The 6,994-nt window shown below is 40.2% G+C and overlaps 1 long non-coding RNA gene across 1 annotated transcript; it reads right to left on the reverse strand.

Moving 5' to 3' along the window:
• Positions 1 to 412: 412 nt before the first annotated feature.
• Positions 413 to 6,569, reverse strand: LOC115919427. Its single transcript, XR_004061847.1, has 3 exons — positions 6,096 to 6,569; positions 5,019 to 5,113; positions 413 to 2,952 (listed from the first exon to the last, which is right to left on the reverse strand). It is a non-coding gene; the product is annotated as an uncharacterized LOC115919427 (long non-coding RNA).
• Between the last annotated feature and the right edge of the window lie 425 nt (positions 6,570 to 6,994).

Raw genomic sequence — 6,994 nt, forward strand, 5'->3', positions numbered from 1 at the left:
ATGGTTATTCAGATGGTACACCGTACATGTATGTTAACATCAGGTTATTTCCAAATTGGTTCCATTTATTAATGGAATACTGGATTTCAAACGATAGACATAATTAGGCAATGCAAGCGAATTCATTGTTTGATTAGTGAATTTTACTTTAGTATTTATTCTTTTCTTCCTTTTGTGCTATTTCATAGTCACAAAACCCTTGCCACCATGATTTGGGTTAGAATACTGCGATCTTTCGTTACGTAATACTGTCAAGCGTACAACTTCCAAAAAATTTAAATGATTATTTTAAATCGTAGCGTGTACATAAGTTAAATAGGAATTATTAATCTGACATGTAAATTGTAAATAGACATTTAACTATACCAATAGAAAAGTACAAAAATTACAAAGCCAATTGTAATAACTTCTTCAGTTGCATCTAGAAGCTGATAATTATTTGATGTTACAGTAATACAGATTATTTATCAGAGACATCAAAATGAGATAACTTAAGTTATTCACTTTAAGTAGTAATCAACTTGAGAGCTGTTTTATATTTAACTGTTGCTCAGACAGCAGAGAGAGGTTAGAGTTGGTCGACAAGTTCTAATGCTTAGAAAGATAACTGTGTAAATGTATTCTCGAACCCATAGTAGTTAGGGATTTCAAGGAATCTGAGACTAGTCTACTATATAGAATGTTGGTTATATTACAAGTTTGCACCGACAAAGTGAGTGGAACTTGGTAATGAGCTGTAAGGCTGCTGAATAAGGCCCGTTGAGAGGTTGTCAAGAATTGAATTTAGAGGAAGTTTCCCCACGGTTGGTAATTAGCAAGGACAAGTTATTGAGTAACTGCAGGCAGTTGAGATAGGATTATTCACATTAGTGCGATCGCCAGATAAGTTTCTTTGATCTTGGATCATTGTGGTTAGAAGCTTTCAGTATAAGATATAAATAACTTCTCGAAATTTTGATTACAACTCTACGGAGTATAAAGTACATGTAACTCAGAAGGTAGCATCTTAAAATTGTAACACTAAATTATAGGACTAAATTCTTATACTTAGCTAAATTAGACTAACATTTGTATGTAAATTGCCATGCTCACTTATACTCAATGAATTGATGGAGTTGAAATTTATGGTACCAGTATTTGCAACAACTTGGAATTGTTATGCATCTTGAACCTGTCAATATTTGGAGTTAGTGTTATTAAAGTTCATTGAACTTACTTCAATTCGTAGAATAATTTTATAACGTATACAATGCACACCTGTGAGAAAGAATGGAATGATTAGTGTTTAGCGATTGATTGTTCAATGAAGATTGATTGATTGATGTTGATGCAAATTAGTTTAGTCAAGACTTAAGTTAGAATTACAGTTTAAGATTAGAAGTCTTAGTTTAGATAATTAGAAGTTGAAGCTAATTAACTTAGATGAGAAGGCCAATCTTGTATATTTCAAGAAAACGGAACTCGCCATTAAGCTCCATTACTACGTCTACCTAGTGAGACCCAGTAAGAAAGGATTAAGTTTGAGAGTTAGAATAATTGATTGTTTATTGTTACCGAAGCATTATTGACTTCGGTCCAGAGCTCAATAACTCTATAAAATTATTGTGGTGGCAGCAAACTACTTTAAGGGGGGTCTCACGTTACATTTTTGGTGGCAGCGGTGGGATTTGGCAAAATTTTGGGAGTAAAATTCTTCTTATCTATTCTTCAGTTAGTATTTCTTATATGTAGTAACTTATTCTTAGGTTGATCTATCTAAATATTTACATTAGTAGAAAGGTACATGTATATCAAGTTGTTGAAAAATTTTGTGCGTACTATGTGTAATGGTTTTTCACAAGTGTGCATTGAACTTTGTCTACAAGACACTTAGATTGAGTATAAGAATGAGCATTTACAGTAAGATGTCTACGGACGCAGTAATATTAAGCATGTACTTGTACATGTAGTACATGGTACAGTGGATATGGAGATCTACTCCATTTACAATGTAAGGGGGCGTACGCTTGACATGTAAAACAATTTTTTTTTAAATGAGTTAAAGATATAATACTCATTTAAAATTCGAAGAGATAATTAAAATAGGATACAAAATTTAATTATCAAACTAGAAAATGGTGGAACCAACTTCTATTGGGTTACAATCTGAAGACATGGCCGCTGGAGACCGACATGCAGTTCGTAACAAAGGGAGTGTTGCTGGATGGGCAGTAGACAGTACTGATCCAGAGATAGCAGTCCGCGCCGACGAGTTTGGAGACGTGATTTCGCCTGTGCAACGAGTCGTGTACGGTCCTCAAGAGATGAATCAGTTACCAAACTATATTCCAAGTGAGCAGACTACGGAGATGATGAATCTACATCGTCCTCAGACTGGAGGTCATCATAGAGACGTTTTGCCTGAGAAATTTGCGGGAAAAATTCCATGGAAGGACTATTACAGGCACTTCATAGTCTGCATGAAGCCGAATGGATGGAACGATAACGAGGCAGGACAGTACTTGGCATCGCGACTTCAAGGGGCAGCACTCAAGGTGTTGAACAATCTACCTATTGACCGACCTATCTCATTCCGTGCACTGGTAGTTCAACTGGAGCGAAGATTTGGACCGGGGCAGGAGGCGGAAAACTTCATGTTGGAGCTCAGAACACGACCCAGACAGAAGGATGAATCTCTCCAACAGTTGGGCCAGGCGATTAGGGATCTCACTGGTCTTGCGTATCCAGAAATGATGAGTGATGTGCGGGAGCGACTGGCAAAGACTCATTTCTCGGAGGCTATTGATGACTCTGAGATAAGGGCAGCAATCTTCCGTGCTCACCCTAAGACTTTGGATGAGGCGATTACAGCAGCACTAACCACAGAGTCCTTTCTTCATGCCGAGAAAGCTAGAGAGAAGATAAGAGTCCCACGGCATGTGCGAGCAGTGGAGGGTAGCATTCATTCATCACCTGCAGATGAGAGAGAGAAGAAAGAGGTAGAAGAGTTAAAGTCGAGTCTGCAAGAAATCAAGTCAATGATGAAAGAGATAAGTGTGAACAGAAACCCAAGTCAGCCAAAATATGTGTGCTTCAACTGTGGTAAACCAGGCCATATTAGTCGAGCTTGTACCAAACCCATAACATGGGAAACGACAGACGGCCTACTCGGAGGACCACGGGGCGGCCATATGAGCAGATGGGTCCAAGAAATTAGATGCCCGGCGAGAGAGAAGGTCTCTAATTTGTACAGTACGTGAAGTAAACCAAGCCATGTATATACCTACAATGATTGGAGGTCAGATGAGACATTTGCTGGTAGACACAGGATCTTCTATTACCATTGTATCTAGGACTATGTTAAATCATAATGAGCAGCATAAATTACCAGGCATTAAGGAGACAAATGTTGAATTACGACAAGCTAATGGAATGCCGATAGAAGTGTTTGGAGAGACATCTCTGATCATGAACTTTTCTGGGCAAGAGTACAATGTGTCTGTGGTAATAGCCGACATAGATGTGGATGGAATCATCGGTATGGACTTCTTACAGAAAACCAATACCACTATTGATTGTGATCTGATGACCGTTACAGTACGAGGAAGGGTTATTCCATGCACAAATCAGATGGGTGATAAATTAGTAATGGTGGTCAACAACAAGCCTGAAGTACCAGAACACTTGACTGATATCTATAGGAGAACATGTCTAAGCATCGAGGAGGAATACCACTCTGATGTCGTCATGCTATTAACATCCTACAGTGATGTGTTTTCTCAAGGAGACCACGACATCGGTCGAACAGATAAGGTCAAGCACAGCATTCATACAACCTGTTTAGCACCAATACGGCAGAGACCAAGGCGTCATCCAATGGGCCAGAGGGAAGAAGTAGAGAAACAGATAGAAGACATGCTTAAACGAGGGATCATCAAACCTTCCGCCAGCTCATGGTCTTCCCCAATTGTACTGGTAGACAAGAAAGATGGATCGAAACGATTCTGTGTAGATTACAGACTTCTAAACAAACATACAGTGAAGGATTCCTTTCCTCTTCCCAGCATCGCAGTATCACTAGATTCACTTGATGGAGCAAAGTATTTCTGCACGTTGGACTTAGTATCTGGGTATTGGCAAGTTCCCCTCGATGACGACGCCAAAGCCAAATCTGCTTTCGTAGTACCAGGAGGCTTGTATGAATTTCAAGTCATGCCATTTGGATTGTGTAATGCCCCATCTACTTTCGAGAGACTAATGGAAAATATCTTAGTGGGACTGCAGTGGAAGATACTCCTCGTCTATCTTGATGATGTCATAGTTTTCGGATCAACCATACCAGAGATGATTGCAAGGTTGGAAATGGTGCTGCGGCGACTACGAGATGCGAATCTAAAGCTCAAGCCTAAGAAATGCAATCTATTTCAAAAGGAAGTGCTGTATCTAGGGCATGTCGTATCAGCAGAAGGTGTTAAGACGGATCCCACCAAAGTTGAAGCTGTGAAGTCGTGGCCAACGCCATCCAACCCAACTGAGGTACGAAGTCTTCTTGGGCTAGCATCCTACTACAGAAGATTTGTGCAGAAGTTCTCTGATGTTGTCAAACCACTAACCAATCTAACTAAGAAGGATCAGCCTTTTATCTGGACAGGAGAATGTGAAGAAGCATTCTCAGCAATGAAAGAGTCATTGACAATAGCTCCGATATTAGCTTACCCTAGGTTAGAGGTGGGATTTATCCTCGACACTAATGCCAGCAATTTCGCACTTGGTGCGGTGCTTTCACAAGAGCAAGAGGGAAGAGAGAGAGTAATAGCATATGCCAGCAGGACCCTCAACAAAGCAGAGCAGAACTACTGTGTCACAAGGAGAGAACTTTTAGCTATTGTAGTCTTCCTTAAGCATTTCCGCCACTACTTGTATGGACAGCAAGTACGAGTCAGAACGGACCATGGTGCATTATGATGGTTATTACAATTTAAGAATCCCGAAGGACAATTAGCTAGATGGCTAGAAGTAATCTCGCAATACAGACTTACCTTGGAGCACCGTGCTGGAAGAATTCACTCAAATACAGATGGATTGTCATGTCGTCCCTGTGTTAATTGCCGACAGTGTGAGAAGGTGTAGAAGACTATGGAGATAAACAGTAGAATTTAAATCAGTTATGATTTATATGTACAGTAATTGTACACAGAACACTTAGTATGGGTGTCTTATCATTTTGTATTGTAGGGAACTATATGAGAGGTTGCAGTATTTATAAGAACGATGCAAGATGGAGTCTGGGCAACAAAATACAGGACAGATGTCTAAGGAGAATTTCCCAGCGATTTCTAATGAAGAGATAAGGAAGGCACGGTTACAAGATGGAGATATAAATCATGTCTTGAGGTGGAAGGAGAAACAGACAGAGCGACCCCCTTGGTCAGAAATATCTCACCTTTTTTCAGCCAGTAAAGCATATTGGGTAAACTGGACTTTACTACAAGTACAAAATGGAGTCTTGATGAGGAGATGGGAGTCTGACGATGGAAAGGAAACAACATGGAAGATTGTACTTCCAGCTTCTATGCGAAAGACGGTTTTGGAGGAATTACATGGTTCTCCGACAGCAGCTCATCTTGGTGTCAACAAGACATTGCATAAAGTACAGAGAAGATATTATTAGGTTGGACTTGCTGCTGATGTGCGATTATGGATAAAGCGATGTACTGTTTGTGCACGTGTGAAGAACCCCCTAAAGAAGAATAGAGCCCCCCTGATGAAATACACTGTTGGTGCACCGCTTGAGAGGGTAGCAATGGACATCCTGGGTCCACTACCTGAGACAGAGTGTGGAAACAAGTACGTGTTGGTAGTAGGAGACTATTTTACTAAATGGATCGAGTCTTACCCACTCCCAAACCAGGAAGCAGAGACGGTTGCTAGAGTATTGGTGGAGGAATTCATCTGTCGATATGGAATTCCAAAGGAGTTACATAGTGACCAGGGCAGAAACTTTGAATCAAAATTGATGGCAGAAATGTGCAAGATGCTTGGTATTAAGAAAACTAGAACCTGTCTATTACATCCTAGGGGAGATGGATTCATAGAGCGATTTAATCGTAGCTTACTGAGTATGGTGTCCTCACTGTTGGATCCAGATTCCGATCAGAAAGATTGGGATGAGAGAATACCATTTGCCATGCTCGCATACAGATCTGCAGTACAGGAGTCCACAGGAGAGAGTCCAACCATGATGATGTTAGGGCGTGAGATCACCTTGCCAGTGGATTTACTGTTACCCTCACCAACACCTGAAACAGAAGGAGAACAAATATATGTGAGTGATATGCGGGAAAATTTGCAGGTGGCACATGAGAATGCCAGAGAGAAGCTCGGAATAGCTGCAGACAGACAGGCCAGAGCATATGACAGGAATACGACTCACCGAACGTTTACAGTGGGAGACTGGGTGTGGCTGTATGATGCATCAAGGAAGAAGGGAGTTTGTCCTAAACTAACAGTGAAATGGAAGGGACCATTTATGGTAACAGCCAAGTTATCTGATGTAGTGTATCGTATTCAGGAGTCACCAAAGGGAAAACCAAAAGAACTACATGTCGATAGACTGAAGGCGTATACTGAAGAACCACTAGACAATTGGCTGAATCATTCAATCAGGCGTAACCCAAATAGAAGTAGATTACCACCATTGAGATATAGGGACTTATAATAGCACAAGAGTTTGCAGCATTAACATGTACTGTCATCTAACTCTAGGGATAACAAGATATATATTTCACATGCATTTCTACTCCCTCTTAAATCTATGAACTAAAGGACATGGTGGTGTGTGACAAATGTACAGCGGAGCTGCCTGGCTACTACCAGTATTTAGAACATTATAAAAAATACCATCAAAAAAAAAAAATACGCTTATTAATTAAGTAAAAGGGCAAAGACCACAGGATATGGTGGTGTGTGACAAATGTACAGTATTTAGAACATTATAAAAAAAACCATCAAAATA

Source organism: Strongylocentrotus purpuratus, unplaced genomic scaffold (genome assembly GCF_000002235.5).
Source record: "Strongylocentrotus purpuratus isolate Spur 01 unplaced genomic scaffold, Spur_5.0 spur5_scaffold_6, whole genome shotgun sequence".
NCBI lineage: Eukaryota > Metazoa > Echinodermata > Echinoidea > Camarodonta > Strongylocentrotidae > Strongylocentrotus > Strongylocentrotus purpuratus.